Source organism: Schistocerca gregaria, chromosome 3, assembly GCF_023897955.1.
Source record: "Schistocerca gregaria isolate iqSchGreg1 chromosome 3, iqSchGreg1.2, whole genome shotgun sequence".
Taxonomy (NCBI): domain Eukaryota; kingdom Metazoa; phylum Arthropoda; class Insecta; order Orthoptera; family Acrididae; genus Schistocerca; species Schistocerca gregaria.
Window position 1 is genome coordinate 840,609,173 of NC_064922.1, and position 18,647 is coordinate 840,627,819.

Sequence of the window (18,647 nt, forward strand, 5' to 3'; positions counted from 1 at the left end):
ACACATGCGAACTCCTAAAAACAAGAAACAGTGTGCGTAGTATGCAGACAGAACAGGGGAACATCACTTGTTTCTCAGGCAGTGTAGTACGGATAAATGTCTATCACATGCGAACTCCTAAAAACAAGAAACAGTGTGCGTAGTATACAGACAGAACAGGGGAACATCACTTGTTTCTCAGGCAGTGTAGTACGGATAAATGTCTATCACATGCGAACTCCTAAAAACAAGAAACAGTGCGCGTAGTATACAGACAGAACAGGGGAACATCACTTGTTTCTCAGGCAGTGTAGTACGGATAAATGTCTATCACATGCGAACTCCTAAAAACAAGAAACAGTGTGCGTAGTATACAGACAGAACAGGGGAACATCACTTGTTTCTCAGGCAGTGTAGTACGGATAAATGTCTATCACATGCGAACTCCTAAAAACAAGAAACAGTGTGCGTAGTATACAGACAGAACAGGGGAACATCACTTGTTTCTCAGGCAGTGTAGTACGGATAAATGTCTATCACATGCGAACTCCTAAAAACAAGAAACAGTGTGCGTAGTATACAGACAGAACAGGGGAACATCACTTGTTTCTCAGGCAGTGTAGTACGGATAAATGTCTATCACATGCGAACTCCTAAAAACAAGAAACAGTGTGCGTAGTATACAGACAGAACAGGGGAACATCACTTGTTTCTCAGGCAGTGTAGTACGGATAAATGTCTATCACATGCGAACTCCTAAAAACAAGAAACAGTGTGCGTAGTATACAGACAGAACAGGGGAACATCACTTGTTTCTCAGGCAGTGTAGTACGGATAAATGTCTATCACATGCGAACTCCTAAAAACAAGAAACAGTGTGCGTAGTATACAGACAGAACAGGGGAACATCACTTGTTTCTCAGGCAGTGTAGTACGGATAAATGTCTATCACATGCGAACTCCTAAAAACAAGAAACAGTGTGCGTAGTATACAGACAGAACAGGGGAACATCACTTGTTTCTCAGGCAGTGTAGTACGGATAAATGTCTATCACATGCGAACTCCTAAAAACAAGAAACAGTGTGCGTAGTATACAGACAGAACAGGGGAACATCACTTGTTTCTCAGGCAGTGTAGTACGGATAAATGTCTATCACATGCGAACTCCTAAAAACAAGAAACAGTGTGCGTAGTATACAGACAGAACAGGGGAACATCACTTGTTTCTCAGGCAGTGTAGTACCGATAAATGTCTATCACATGCGAACTCCTAAAAACAAGAAACAGTGTGCGTAGTATACAGACAGAACAGGGGAACATCACTTGTTTCTCAGGCAGTGTAGTACGGATAAATGTCTATCACATGCGAACTCCTAAAAACAAGATACAGTGTGTGTAGTATACAGACAGAACAGGGGAACATCACTTGTTTCTCAGGCAGTGTAGTACGGATAAATGTCTATCACATGCGAACTCCTAAAAACAAGAAACAGTGTGCGTAGTATACAGACAGAACAGGGGAACATCACTTGTTTCTCAGGCAGTGTAGTACGGATAAATGTCTATCACATGCGAACTCCTAAAAACAAGAAACAGTGTGCATAGTATACAAACAGAACAGGGGAACATCACTTGTTTCTCAGGCAGTGTAGTACGGATAAATGTCTATCACATGCGAACTCCTAAAAACAAGAAACAGTGTGCGTAGTATACAGACAGAACAGGGGAACATCACTTGTTTCTCAGGCAGTGTAGTACGGATAAATGTCTATCACATGCGAACTCCTAAAAACAAGAAACAGTGTGCGTAGTATACAGACAGAACAGGGGAACATCACTTGTTTCTCAGGCAGTGTAGTACGGATAAATGTCTATCACATGCGAACTCCTAAAAACAAGAAACAGTGTGCGTAGTATACAGACAGAACAGGGGAACATCACTTGTTTCTCAGGCAGTGTAGTACGGATAAATGTCTATCACATGCGAACTCCTAAAAACAAGAAACAGTGTGCGTAGTATACAGACAGAACAGGGGAACATCACTTGTTTCTCAGGCAGTGTAGTACGGATAAATGTCTATCACATGCGAACTCCTAAAAACAAGAAACAGTGTGCGTAGTATACAAACAGAACAGGGGAACATCACTTGTTTCTCAGGCAGTGTAGTACGGATAAATGCCTATCACATGCGAACTCCTAAAAACAAGAAACAGTGTGCGTAGTATACAGACAGAACAGGTGAACATCACTTGTTTCTCAGGCAGTGTAGTACGGATAAATGCCTATCACATGCGAACTCCTAAGAACAAGAAACAGTGTGCGTAGTATACAGACAGAACAGGGGAACATCACTTGTTTCTCAGGCAGTGTAGTACGGATAAATGTCTATCACATGCGAACTCCTAAAAACAAGAAACAGTGTGCATAGTATACAGACAGAACAGGGGAACATCACTTGTTTCTCAGGCAGTGTAGTACGGATAAATGTCTATCACATGCGAACTCCTAAAAACAAGAAACAGTGTGCGTAGTATACAGACAGAACAGGGGAACATCACTTGTTTCTCAGGCAGTGTAGTACGGATAAATGTCTATCACATGCGAACTCCTAAAAACAAGAAACAGTGTGCGTAGTATACAGACAGAACAGGGGAACATCACTTGTTTCTCAGGCAGTGTAGTACGGATAAATGTCTATCACATGCGAACTCCTAAAAACAAGAAACAGTGTGCGTAGTATACAGACAGAACAGGGGAACATCACTTGTTTCTCAGGCAGTGTAGTACGGATAAATGTCTATCACATGCGAACTCCTAAAAACAAGAAACAGTGTGCGTAGTATACAGACAGAACAGGGGAACATCACTTGTTTCTCAGGCAGTGTAGTACGGATAAATGTCTATCACATGCGAACTCCTAAAAACAAGAAACAGTGTGCGTAGTATACAGACAGAACAGGGGAACATCACTTGTTTCTCAGGCAGTGTAGTACGGATAAATGTCTATCACATGCGAACTCCTAAAAACAAGAAACAGTGTGCGTAGTATACAGACAGAACAGGGGAACATCACTTGTTTCTCAGGCAGTGTAGTACGGATAAATGTCTATCACATGCGAACTCCTAAAAACAAGAAACAGTGTGCGTAGTATACAGACAGAATAGGGGAACATCACTTGTTTCTCAGGCAGTGTAGTACGGATAAATGTCTATCACATGCGAACTCCTAAAAACAAGAAGCAGTGTGCGTAGTATACAGACAGAACAGGGGAACATCACTTGTTTCTCAGGCAGTGTAGTACGGATAAATGTCTATCACATGCGAACTCCTAAAAACAAGAAACAGTGTGCGTAGTATACAGACAGAACAGGGGAACATCACTTGTTTCTCAGGCAGTGTAGTACGGATAAATGTCTATCACATGCGAACTCCTAAAAACAAGAAACAGTGTGCGTAGTATACAGACAGAACAGGGGAACATCACTTGTTTCTCAGGCAGTGTAGTACGGATAAATGTCTATCACATGCGAACTCCTAAAAACAAGAAACAGTGTGCGTAGTATACAGACAGAACAGGGGAACATCACTTGTTTCTCAGGCAGTGTAGTACGGATAAATGTCTATCACATGCGAACTCCTAAAAACAAGAAACAGTGTGCATAGTATACAAACAGAACAGGGGAACATCACTTGTTTCTCAGGCAGTGTAGTACGGATAAATGTCTATCACATGCGAACTCCTAAAAACAAGAAACAGTGTGCGTAGTATACAGACAGAACAGGGGAACATCACTTGTTTCTCAGGCAGTGTAGTACGGATAAATGTCTATCACATGCGAACTCCTAAAAACAAGAAACAGTGTGCGTAGTATACAGACAGAACAGGGGAACATCACTTGTTTCTCAGGCAGTGTAGTACGGATAAATGTCTATCACATGCGAACTCCTAAAAACAAGAAACAGTGTGCGTAGTATACAGACAGAACAGGGGAACATCACTTGTTTCTCAGGCAGTGTAGTACGGATAAATGTCTATCACATGCGAACTCCTAAAAACAAGAAACAGTGTGCGTAGTATACAGACAGAACAGGGGAACATCACTTGTTTCTCAGGCAGTGTAGTACGGATAAATGTCTATCACATGCGAACTCCTAAAAACAAGAAACAGTGTGCGTAGTATACAGACAGAATAGGGGAACATCACTTGTTTCTCAGGCAGTGTAGTACGGATAAATGTCTATCACATGCGAACTCCTAAAAACAAGAAACAGTGTGCGTAGTATACAGACAGAACAGGGGAACATCACTTGTTTCTCAGGCAGTGTAGTACGGATAAATGTCTATCACATGCGAACTCCTAAAAACAAGAAACAGTGTGCGTAGTATACAGACAGAACAGGGGAACATCACTTGTTTCTCAGGCAGTGTAGTACGGATAAATGTCTATCACATGCGAACTCCTAAAAACAAGAAACAGTGTGCGTAGTATACAGACAGAACAGGGGAACATCACTTGTTTCTCAGGCAGTGTAGTACGGATAAATGTCTATCACATGCGAACTCCTAAAAACAAGAAACAGTGTGCGTAGTATACAGACAGAACAGGGGAACAGAATTACAGAGCGTAATGTCCCGTCGACTGCGCACTCATTGCGGACAGACGACAGTCTGCATTTACGTCTAAGTGTGCACTCTGCAAGCAGCATTACTGTGTCTACACCCCATATTCTACTATTTGCTGTATTTTCTATTATCATATTTGAGAATGCAGGCCTTCTCAGCGAATTTAGATGATGAAGCCTTCTCGTGTTATGAGCCGAACCGAGGCTTTCTGCGACAACTTTTCGCCAAGTTTTCGATTCCACGCTTGCAGTTCACGCTCATTAGGAGCTATCCTTGCTGGTTCTTCTGTTGGCCGGAGTTTGGTGACCTCTCGTTAATGGACAGGCGTGATGTTCATCTGAAACAAAAAGAAAGTGGTATGCTACTCGAGCTAACGGTGGTGGTGATGATGTGCTGGACGTGATAATGGATGAGGGTGTCCACTTCAGCGTATATTATTGTAGCAGTAGATCGGGCCAGCGAATGCTGGGTTCATGTCCAGTTCGTATCTTTATAGCCGCTGGACCACCGGCTCCTCTGCCTTGTCTACTACTGCTGAGCCCATCACTCACCTCCAGAGGAGGGGTCGCAGTCAGTGGTGGGGGGACTCCCGGCATCTTAGAGGGTCCTGGCTTCGCACCCTGGTGCTGCCTGTCCGTTCCATCCACTGCCTTCACCGCTTTCACATCAGAGCGCTCTTGACGTATTCTTGTCGATACATAGCACGCAGAGCTGAGCTGGTAATCGCTGTCCCGGTTGATGAGATCATCTTGGAACCGTATCTCCATTGCCTCCTTGATGATTAAATTCCAGACCCGTTTGTCTAGTACAATACCTCTGTTTGCTCGAAATTGAACATATGACCTTTATTGAGGATGTACTCTACCATTACAGACTTATCCGTTTCGACGAGGCGAACGCTCCTCACATATTATGACCAGCACTGAGAAAAACTCCTTTGCGTCTTGTCCCTATACTGCTTGCCACATTCTCAACTAATGCTCTGCACTCGAGGTGTCACTAGTCCTAGGTTGTCTTTCATTGAGCCAAGCATATTTTTGATTTTAGGAAATGGTTTCAATATTGTTATTCTCACATACTCTGACAATCTTGGCCACGGGCGGCCCAGCACACGGCAAGAACGCCAGGCATCTCAGCAAGAAACACATGCGTCAAGGAGGGTCTATTCACCGAGGTGTGCCATCTACATCTACATCTGAATCTGCATGGCTACTCTATAGATCACACTTACGTGCCTGGCAGAGGGCTCTTATAACCACCTCCACAATAAATCTCTGTTATTTCTCTGTCGAACAGCGTGCGGTAAAAACGAACATCTACGACTTTCCGTGAGAGTGCTAATTTCCCTTACTTCACTATGATGATCGTTTCTCGCTATGTAAGTCGGCGTCAACAAAATATGGCATTCGGAGGAGAAAGCTGTTGATTCAAATTTCGTGAGCAGATCACGCCGTAACGAGAAACGCCTGTTTGAGTGATATCCACGCCATATCCCGTATCATGTCCATGAAACTCTCTCCCCTATTACTCGATAACAGAGAATGTGGTGCCTTTCTTTAAACTTTCTCAGTGTACTCCGTCAATCCTGTATGGTAAGGATCCCACACCGCGCAGCAGTACTCCAAAAGATGACAGACAAGTGCAGTGTAGGCAGTCTCTTTAGTAGATCTGTTGCGTCTTCGCCAATAAAAACCAGTCTTTAGTTCGACTTCCCAAAATCTTTTCAATGTGTTCTTTTCAGTTTACGTTGTTCGTAACTCTAATACCTAGATATTCCGCTGAATTTACGACCTTTAGATTTGATTAATTTATCGTTTAACCAAAGCTTAACGGATTCCTTTTAGCAGTCATGTGGATAACCTCGCACTTTTAATTATTTAGCGTCAATTGCCTATTTTCGCACCATGCAGATATCTTATTTAAATTGTTTTACAATTTGCTTTGATCTTATAATGGCTTTACTAGATGGTGAACGACAGCGTCATCTGCAAAAAACTTAAGACGACTGCTCAGAATGCCACCTAAATCAGTTTTATATGTAAGCAACAGCAGAGGGTCTATAATACTATACTGGGGAACGCCATAAATCACTTCTGTTTTACTCGATGACTTTCCGTCGGTTGTTACGAACTGTGACCTCTCTGATTAAAACTGTTTTAATCTGCCAGGAAATTTCATATCAGCGCACACTCCGCTGCAGAGTGAAAATCTCATTCTGGAAACATCCCCCAGGCTGTGGCTAAGCCATGTCTCCGCAGTATCCTTTCTTTCAGGAGTGCTAGTTCTGCAAGGTTCACAGAAGAGCTTCTGTAAAGTTTGGAAGGTAGGAGACGGATACTGGCAGAAGTAAAGCTGTGAGTACCGGACGTGAGTCGTGCTTCGGTAGCTCAGTTTGTAGAGCACTTGCCCGCGAAAGGCAAAGGTCCCTAGTTCGAGTCTCGGTCGGGCACACAGTTTTAATCTGCCAGGAAGTTTCATATCAGCGCACACTCCGCTGCAGAGTGAAAATCTCATTCTGGAAACATCCCCCAGGCTGTGGCTAAGCCATGTCTCCGCAGTATCCTTTCTTTCAGGAGTGCTAGTTCTGCAAGGTTCACAGAAGAGCTTCTGTAAAGTTTGGAAGGTAGGAGACGGATACTGGCAGAAGTAAAGCTGTGAGTACCGGACGTGAGTCGTGCTTCGGTAGCTCAGTTGGTAGAGCACTTGCCCGCGAAAGGCAAAGGTCCCTAGTTCGAGTCTCGGTCGGGCACACAGTTTTAATCTGCCAGGAAGTTTCTTGTTCTCTTCTAGGTAATTCATAATTTATGTTCCAAAACCCTGCTGCTAGAACGGCAATTCGAAGAGACAGATAAGACGCGTTCTCCAGTCGAACAAGAAGTCGAAAGACGATCCGGAAGAAGACATAAAGCGTCTGGCGTTGCTTCCTTATGTTGGGCCGTCTACAGCGAAGATTGCAAAGATACTGGAGAACAACTTGAAAACAATTTTCCACTGATCGACTAAAATCAAAAATATCCTTGGCTCAATGTAAGACAAATTAGGACCACGAACACTTGCAGTCAACAGCATCAGTTGCGAATGTGCCGAGAAACATGTCAACAAGACGCAAAGGTGTATTTCGCAGCGCCGCTCACAACATGTGAGAAGCGTTCATTTCGGCCAAACGGACACATCTGCAATGGCAGAGAACAGCCTCAGCGAATGTCACAAGTTTGAATTTGAACAGAGAGAGGGGTTGTGCAGGAGGAACGGGTTCTGGGACTCAGCCATCAAAGAGGCAATGGAGATACGTGTCCGTGATGATCTTGTCAACCGCAATAACGATTTCCAACTAGGCTCTGCATAGATTTTAGCGATTACAAGAATACGGCAAGAACGCTCTGATGTAAAGTGGTGAAGGCAGGGTAAGGAACAGAAAGGCAGCACGAGGGTGGAAAGCTAGGACCCTCCAATACGTCGGGCGTCCGCTTTCCTCCTCCCCCCCCCCCCCCCCCCCCCCTCCGCCGTCGGCGACAAGTGTTCTAGAGCAGCGCGATTGGTCCAGCCGTTGCAGGCGAGGCAGAGGAGCTGGCGGTCCAGTGGCTATAAAAACGCGAACGGGACATTAACCCGACAATTCGCCTGAAGGTGACGAGTAGGAAACTGGTCGAAACGTTGCGGCAGAACGACACCTGACTCGGCTTGTAACCCAGGAAGACTTCATGATATTGTTGTAGAGGGCGAACATTAAAAAGCCGACAAACAGCAGGGACAGATTGATGACTGGAGATTGAGGAAAAACAGTTCTATGAACATGTGTCCTATAATGGACAGTGTGCATGCAACGACAACAAATCGTCCCAGAACACAGTACAGAGCTGCATCGCATCCACATCACAACAGATGTTGAAAGTGGCATCCATGGGATGCATTGTACGCGTTGTCAGTCAAGATACACATTATTGTACTTTGGCGCGAGACTTGCCTGGACATTGTACTGGGGTTCGTTTCAGTATCCTGTTATAATATAATAAAATTTTAATATAATAGGATAGGGAATGAATGATAATAAAATGTTGGAATGTGTGGCTTTTTTAAAATGGATGAATTAAAGAGATTAATTCTTTGGCATGAAGGACAAGGACAATAAGCTAGGCATTGCATGTAACGGGAAGGGAATCATTTTAGTTTATATTTATATAAATAAATCGTCTTCATAGTATTTTATACGTACCAATTATTAATATTATGTCCGATCGCCGCCTCCTTGACTGTGGCTGTGTTGTTATATTCGGATCTTCGTAAATTTTCCGAAGTACACAGGTGGGCTTCCGTTCTTCTTATTGCATTACTACTTGAAATAATAATAACTATCACAAATATTCTGTTAATAAAACACTACTATATTTCTGTTCGATGCACATAGAAAATACACACATACACACAATGGCGGTCTGCAATTACTCGCTAAAAAATGGCGGTTCTCACTCGTTCACTCACTGAGCGAAACCTTCCTTCCAACAACTCGTACAAGAACAAAAACTGCTCTGTCTTTTAACATCTGAAAGTCAAAAATACCTGACGGTAGGCACAGGCTCTACGCTGGGCTACTACCACCTCATCTTTTCTCTTTGCTTTTAAAGAGGATGAAAACATAAAAGTAAGAAATGCAAAAGGTATACCACACTGTACAACCTGGTCCTCCAAGTCTGTTGTACGCACAGACCATCGCCTCCCTGTACATTCGTCTGTCTGAAACGACCCATGATCACACAAACGCCTAGAAAGGTCTTGAAATGTCGTCTGATGTGGTTGGTGCCTGTGAGGGTACTTGTTTTGGTATATCTGTGTCGCCTCTCGACTGTTTCCATCTGCTTGACCGTACGCAAACACCATCTCAGCTTGTTCCCGACATGAATACCGGACCATTCTGCTGCTTATAGTACGCTGCGTCAATCACACAGCCTGCAACACATAAGGAACACACGGCAAGTGGTCAGAGGAGCTTCCCTTCGTCAGCGGCGTCTACCGCAGCAACGACGCTTCGTCTACCGTAGCAACGAAGCATTTCTGCTACCATTTTCATAGGACCTTTTTTCCTTCATTTCCTGTCAGGAATCCGTCCCTGAAGTTTGTCGGTTTCATTAACGTTCGCCCCGTATTTCTGCATTTACTTTCTCTTAATAATTAACGCTGCCACGGTTAAATATAAAGTAAGTATTGCTGTTACTGTCAATGTTACCTCCACCGCTATCGGTGCTTTCACATCTCACTATGTCTGCTTTGACCATTATTATTTGTACTGCTACTATCATGGATAATCACAGAAATTCTATCACTGCCGTGCTAATACGATCAGCTATTGAGTGTGTGGAAATAAGCGAGGGCAATGAGAAAAAAATGGTTCAAATGGCTCTGAGCACTATGGGACTTAACAGCTATGGTCATCAATCCCCTAGAACTTAGAACTACTTAAACCTAACTAACCTAAGGACATCACACAACACCCAGTCATCACAGGGCATTGAGGGCTTTGCTTTCTACAAAGTGAGGATGATATGCTTCACGTATCATGGCAACAGATAGCAAAGAGGAAGTTAATTATTCCTGTGGGAGTTTTTGTGCTCAAAGAGTCCTTGCACGAGAGATTCCTTTCAGTCACTCAGTGGCATCTGGCTCCGCAGATGCAATGTCATTTCCGTGAACGCCACAGAGGTTTTTTTCTGGAAGGCGCAATATCCATTGTCGACTGTCGCCTAATGACATCTCGATTCGTTCCGTTCTCTCCGATTCCTTCCGTGCGCAAAGCCTTGCTATAGTGGCGCTGCAGTCCCATTACTGCAGGCAGAGGATACTGATTCAAACGATGATGTGCTATCTAATCCCTTCTGGAAGCCCCGTCAGCACGTCAGCACGTCTAGGATCTCCGAAGTTCACAGGTGCTGCAGAATCCCTTTTATATGTTGACTACATTACTGTCCCACAGCACTGGCCACGCCCATATTCTGAGGTCATAACCATACATTCTGCTCTGAAATGCCTCCCTCTACACAGACACGTTCGTATCTTTCGATGCCAGTACATGGCATGTGCACCTTTGTCGGCCAGAGAGTGGGTCAACTATCTTGAAGGGTTCAAACATCACAAATAAAGTCTTTGCTTCATTTTTTGGAGTAAGCTTGTAAGCCATCCGGATTTTATGGACCTTATATGAGCTTCATCCACAATGACAATACGATACAGTATGACACCGTCAGAAAACAGTAATTATATTATATGAACAAAAGGCAATTGCAGTTAATCTCATATATGGAAAACTAACAAAATAATATCTACCAGTATGTGGCAGGGGCACGGATAAACAAGTTAAAGTGAAACGCATTTTGGAGACCAACCGAGCAGGTGGTTAATGGCATTGGAAAGCCCCATTTAACAAGAGAATGGCGAGCTTCAGCGTAGAAAGGAATAAGGCGAGAACAATACACTATCCCCTTTAACGAAAATACAGCCAGGACTGAGGGTAAGTGGCTGCACGGCATTAACAGGGCTAGGCTGCGACCCAGCAAGAAAAATAAAATTCACCTCTAGCGAGATGGTGATTGGCTGAAGCCATACTGGGCGATGCAGAAGCGACATGGTGGGGAGATCCCCATTAGATAAACACATTTTGAGAACTAAAATCTCTCTCTTATCTTGCAGCGGACCACACAAGTGTGTGGAAATAAGCGAGGGTATTGAGAAAAAAATGGTTCAAATGGCTCTGAGCACTATGGGACTTAACAGCTATGGTCATGAGTCCCCTAGAATGATGGGACATATGTTAAGACGTCAGGGAATAACTTTCCAAGTACTGGAGGGAGCTGTAGAGGGCAAAAACTGTAGAGGAAGACAAAGACTGGAATACATCCAGCAAATAACTGACGGGTGTAGGTCGCAAGTGCTACTCTGAGATGAAAAGGTGGCACAGGAGAGGAATTCGTGGCGGACCGCATCAAACCAGTCAGTGTACTTCAAAAAATGGTTCAAATGGCTCTGAGCACTATGGAACTTAACTTCTGAGGTCATCAGTCCCCTAGAACTTAGAACTACTTAAACCTAACTAACCTAAGGACATCACACAACACCCATCATCACGGGGCATTGAGAGCTTTTCTTTCTGCGAAGTGAGGATGATATGCTTCACGTATCATGGCAACAGATAGCAAAGAGGAAGTTAATTATTCCTGTGGGAGTTTTTGTGCTCAAAGAAATTGTACAAATCTCTCCAACCATTAGCGAGCGTGCAATAGCCATTATTTCGTCGAGGGAAAGATTAACGTTCTACGGAACGCAAGAAAGTTGAGACTCAGTGAATTCAGTCAATGCCAGAGTAGGGAATTAGCGTTTCAGGTCCAGCACAGAGATGACGCCATTGCAGATGCCGTTTGGAAAAGCGCCATTGTGCATTAGGCCACAGTAAATGTTGAGTCTAGAATTGCTTAGTCCAACTTGCGTATGCTTTGACCATTGAATATCAAAAGCTGGGATACTAACCTACCCTCACATTGAGTACATGAGAGTTTTTTCATTGCTACAAAAAGTACATTTATTTTCCAGCAACTCGCTGCATTGACCAAGTCTCGATAACGTAGATGTAAATGAGTTGATGAATATTTTTCATCATTCTTTCCTGTGATAAAAAATTTTATGTGCAGATATAACAATTTTAATAACCGTCAGTTCAATATGTCCAAAAGTTAAATATTTTGTTATTGAGTGTCAAAAGTAATTAAATATGATTGTTGTGTATCACTTTACCCCTGAAAGCACAGTTGATAAATTATATGTAGAATAAAAAATGGAAAGGCTGTTTTGTCTTTCTAGAATAGACCCCAAACTTTCATCTTTATTAATAAATGCATTCTAGTTACGTGACACCAGCATTTCTGATGATTTTTGTTACAATCCGCACCTGATATTAGCTGCCTTACAGGGTCTAGTTCATATTTATTTAGAATGCCTGTTTAAGACCCTAGGCTTGAGAAGACAGTTCAGATGTTTTGTCCATTTGCGCGCTAAGAAGTGGTGAGCTAAGTTTTCACACATTAGTACACTGACTGTGCAGATACAAAGGTAGAACTATGACAAAATTGTGACACTACCACGATGCAAATTTTCAGCATTCTGATAGATTGAGGGTTTGCTTTTGATAGGTACAAAACACGGAATCCTCCCAAACTATGCAGTAAATGTAGATAGAATTGTATACATGTATTTCTTATTTGCTGGCGCACCACATCGTTGAATTGGGTTGTGTTGAGTTCTGACTTAACTCCAGTAACCAAAAGGCTACATAAAAGACGAGGAAACGGGTTCAAATATTGAATATAGGACCGTGGATGATATTGGGGGGGGGGGGGGGGGGGGGTAGAATCAAGTCTTCTGATCTGATGTTCACGCGTAGTCAGGTTCGGAAACTTCGCGAACAGCAACGCTTAGTGGAACGCTCAAAAATGACAGAAAATAATCATTTAAGACAAAGAGAAGTCATGGAAGATCTAGGTAGATCAAGTTGGACACACAATAGGTAGATCAGCATGAACAACACGAGACAGAACACGTAGAAATACCGAATGAGACCGAAAATACGACACATGATGTTCGATATGGTCCAAAGAATGGACATGAGAACGGTATTGCTAATGACTCAGACGTTGAGTCTGCAGATAGTGATTTACAGCATATTGAAACAAAAGTAATCAAATTGAATCAGGGAGGCTTGTAATTGCATGAAATAACGAGTGTTAGTGCTCCTGTACTATGTTCGAAAGTGAACGGAACGGCAGATGGTAACTGATGAAAATGGTGTAGATGAAAACGCCAACATATTTGAAATGTTGTAGCGTTTATTACAAGAATCTCAGGAATCAGAAAAGCGTATAGAAGGGCGCATAACACAAGGGCAAAAGGATTACAAGGGCCCATTACACAAGGACAAAAGGAATTAGATGGGCTCATAACACTGGGGCTAAAAGAAACAAACAAGGAAATAAAAAAACGCGTGATAATATTCAAGGCCAATCAGATAAAATATGAACTGAATCAAAGTAAGTACAAATCGCGCTTCAGACGCTCGTTACAGGACACAAACAACTGATAACAGATATTGACACTGTCCAAAAAGACACGATTGCGTTGCGTGAAGTGACGCAACAAAGGGTCAAAAATGTTTTAAACAACAGGTCGAAGCTTTTGTCATGAAAGCGACGGCGAAGGCGAAACACGTCATTGCTGACACGACGTCACACAAAACAAGGACGAAAGCAGCATTAAAGAAATTTGATGCTCGTATTTTAAAAATACAAGAGAAAAACGAACACCAATTTCAGCGGCTGAGATCGGAAGTTGTACGTTCGAACGAAAGTCGTGGTGATGTAGAAAGCCTTAGTGAGGAGTCGCAGACGACGACAGAGTCCGCTTTAGTGTCGGTAGATTCTACTGTGAAGACTGCAAAATCAACAGTTGCCGATAATACGACAGAAAGGGTACGCGAAATTACGTGTGACGTATAAGACGGAAAGGCACATGTGGATGCCAGTCCGAAACCGCAAACCGCGAAAGGGAAATTAGTCCAAACCAGCGTATGCCAGAACATCATGGTAACCGCAGGGATCGGTTTGAATTGCGGCCCCTTGTTCAAGAAAGAATAACAGGCCAATCGGGAATACAACAGTGTAGTTTACAGCGAGCTTCAGTACGCCATGCACAAAGCGTGACATACGCTGATCAAACCGTAGAGACGCGTTATGCAAAACCACACCCTATAGGACGAATACCAACGTGTTACAATATAGCGTCTAGCGAGCCAAATTACATACACGTCAAGATACAGAGCCGGTAGCGGGCGTTATGCACGCATATTGCGCAATGAGACCTACAAGTGATTCTACGGTAAAAATGTCACAGAATGAATCAAGTTACACCCGTTTGCGTAGATTTCACGCAAACCAACGACAGAATTCCAGTCTTCAAAACCCAGCAGATACATCGCAGAGAGAAGCGAGAGGTTTTGATAATAACCACTTTCTTATAGTGCGGAAATGACAGCACTATAAGGAAGATGCAAATATTCTCCATCGCCTCACATTTATTGACCGATTTAAAGTAGGAATGCCGACATATTGGCCATTGAAACATGAGTTAGATTTCATTTGCGCACATGTGGAGGGAAGTGTTGTTGAAACTATGCAGAAGATAGCAGAAACTTGCGATTCGTATAGCTCATTTAGAACTGCCTTTATAGCAAGATATTGGTCGCCTAAGGCTCAGATGAGAATAAAATATGGATTATTACAAAATGAGTCATTCGAAAATTCGCGTGGGAAAACAGCAGTCAAATTCTTTGAGAATATGGCTAAAAGGAACCAATACTTAGATAATTCACATAGCGACGGAGAATGGATTCAAATATACAAAACGAAACTGCCAATGAAGTATCAACAAACTTTAACAGGACGTGGGGGCGATAATGTACGAGTAGAAACTATCAAAGGTGTTTTTAGAGAAGTAGAATTCATGCATGAAAATGACGCTCAAAGCCGTCGCGATTCAGGACAGAATAATTTTGAAAGAATACGTAATAGTAAGGGGAAAACAATAATGGTAGCGATGATTGGCCGGTATTGGGATTGAATTCTGAACGAAATTGGAATAATTACGGAAATGGGAATACTGGAAACACTAGGCCACAGCGTAATTGATATGGTTTCAATAGTGGTTGGAACAGGCGAAATATGGTCGAAAACGGGAATGGAAACTGGAGAACTAGGGATAACCAACAGACTGACTATAATCAGTGATCTCCAGGTTCATAGAGAGAAAGCAAATGGGGAGATGGCGTGAGAACGCAACCACAGTGTAGCGGAAACGGTTTATAGCATTTAGTGACTTAAATTACTTATAAATGATATTTCAGGTAGATCAAAAAAATTTAAAACCAGTTACCTGCTGTCAGCCTAACAATTCGTTTGATCTCAAAAAGATTATCCCAGCTAATATTTGTCACTCTGCTAAAGAAATCACCGCTTGACGTTGTGTAAAAATGTTGTCTGTAAAGTCGTGTGAGTGGCACTAAATTGCATATCATTTATCAGATTTTACACAACTAAGATGGAAGCACTTTTCTCTAGCAAAGGGAACATTTAATTACAAAATACTGCCCGCGCACAACACTGACGTATGTCTCCTATTAAAATATTTCATGTAAATCGTCCGAAATAATTAGGCTTCATACATCAGCAAATAAAAAATTGATATTATGCAACGTGCTGTGAGCATTGTATTTAAGGATTCCATCGGAGTTGAATTCTGTCTTTAAAAGTAGATTCGAGATCACCAGTACACATTTACTTCCACTCATTTATATCTGACAACATTTATGTTTGTTAATATTCCCGATTCAAAACTGCCGCAGAGATATTTTTGCTGAGATGGCGACAGACAGACGATAGTCAAATTGTCAATTGTTATTGTCGAGTTATGTTATTGAGGTAATATATTTAGATAAAACTCTTTAAGCCTTTTATCTCTAATCGTTAGCATTTAAAATCATTTTCAATGATTAATACTGACATATTTTTTATACCTGCTACTAGTAAACTCCGCTGTAAGTTACTAGCGCTAATGGCTGCGTTCCTAATTGCGGAGCTGAAAGTTAACACTTAAAAACATTAATTAGATTGGATTACAATTGAAATAAATACAAATCCACGTCTAGCCAATAGCGACTCTATTTTTCAAATAATAATTAACAATATATAGTTACAGGTTTTCTCTTTACAGACCACACACGTCTCACGTCTGAACAGTTCATCGATTAACATAGGAAGAACAACTGAACCATAATTATCACAGATAACAAGAAAGATTATAATTGTCATTGTCTATGAATGTAGTTCTCTGATAATAATTTTGATTCACACAGAAATTAAATTATTAGAGAAATAATGAAATAATTATCGTCATTTTTACACGATACTCTCTTTTTATACGTAGTATCGATAATATTTGTTGAAGTTTGTTCACTTAGATCATTTTAACATCTTGTGGCTAGAACATAGTGTCGTGGATATTACAACAGGCAAATAATTCGAATGATTACCGGAGAAACGAACCACAGATGGAGGTCGAATTACGACCAGCAAATCCTGGGAAGCGTGAGGATTGCTTGACGTTAGGTATTGTAGGAATTCAAGCAGATGACACACTTTCTGCAGAAACGGAATTGGTAACAGGAACGACAAAAAGATCAACAAAAGTATCCGCACAGATACTACAAATAGAGAGGAAGTCACAACTCAAGTGTTGGGACGAGATAGGTTGGACTGACACTGGCTGTGTGGATGAACTCCCAGCATTCCCTAGTGATGAACCATTTGATTATGACGAAGCATTAATGTATACGGTGCAGATGTTTCTTTCTGTACAGACGAAACATTATTTTCAGCAGGATAATACATATTCTAATGTAACCTGTAACGCTACGATTCATCAAGACGATAGTATTAACAGACAAAATACGGCTAATACAGCTCTTAGAAAAAGGAAGGAAGTACGGATAAGACTTGCTACAAGATCTACTAAAATCCTTCCACAAAACTTTGGAAGTATAGCAGAAATAGTCTGATGCATTGTGGATAGCGGGAATCTAAGAAAATCAGGAAAAACAAGTCGATAAGGGAGAGGAAAATGACAGGGAAAATATGCCGTCTGGATCGGAAACGAACCAGATAATAAAGTATGTGAGCAGTCTGATAAATGAGATTCAAATGTATGCAGTTTTGGCACATACGAGGACACCCTGCACAGAAAACAGCGTCATAATAAAAGACGACATAGCTGAAAATTTGAATCTGCAGCTCTCAGTGGCAGATAACGAATATGATAAGGAGTTGAATCAGGGTATGAGTACAAATACACTTAACGTAGAAACTGACGACTGCGCATAATCTAAGTGTGAAGTACTGTCAAACTAATAGAATACTTGCCAGGCTCTAAAATCCAAATTAAATATGATTATACGGATGTGTGACGAGAAGACAAGCTTAAAGGAAATAGGTAGGCACGAAAATGAGGATTTAAAATCTAGATTGGTTACTTTAGAAGCTGAGCTAGAAGTAGTGAGACTAAAGTTGGACAATTTAAAAAAGGGAAGTACTTCTCCCCAAACACTCGATGAAGACCATCAAATGTTAATGGGAAATGACATCCTGTTACGACAGAACAAACACACATACAGCTGTTAAATTGCGAAGTAAGTGAGGACATATTAATGGAGGAAGTCGAAGAGCTGTATGGGGTAGCCAGTCGATCTGTGGCGCCTTGTCACGGTCCATGCGGCGCCCCCCATCGGAGGTTCGAGTCCTCCCTTAGGCGTGGGTGTGTGTGTTGTCCGTAGCAAGTCCGATAATTCGTGTAACAGTCAGGGGTATTGTCGTTAACGCAATAGTAAATAGTGGGACTGAGTTAACGGCGATATCAGAGCCGTTTTTCAATCGCTGCAGTAGTGACAATGACTTATTGATGTTAAAAGTACAAAAGATCGAAGTACATGGACCAATTATGGGACGTTCGTCGAACGTCACAAGGCAAACAAGACTAGCATTTGACTGCCAGGGTCATGTATCAAACGAACAGAACAAAGACCAGACGTTTTAAGGGTCAAACATAAGTGGAAAGACAAGAACTCGGTTGAAGTTCGTCAGCATTATTTGCTGAAGAATGACGTGCTGTTCTACAGTTGCAGTAGTCATACAGCAACTAGCCATGAAAAATAAAATATAAATGGATCACAGATGATACAGCAAAAGAAAGTAGATATGTTTCAGGTTGCAGCACATCTCAAGAGGCAGACAGGATGAGCTACAAACAATTAAGTATTGAAATATAGGTACAACAATACTAATCAAATAAATCTTCAAAGTAGGTCAAAAAAATTAAAGAAAACTAATTGCATAATTCCATTCTGTTAGCTAACTAACGTACACATCATCAATCCATGTTCATTCAAGAATTGAAGGAACCG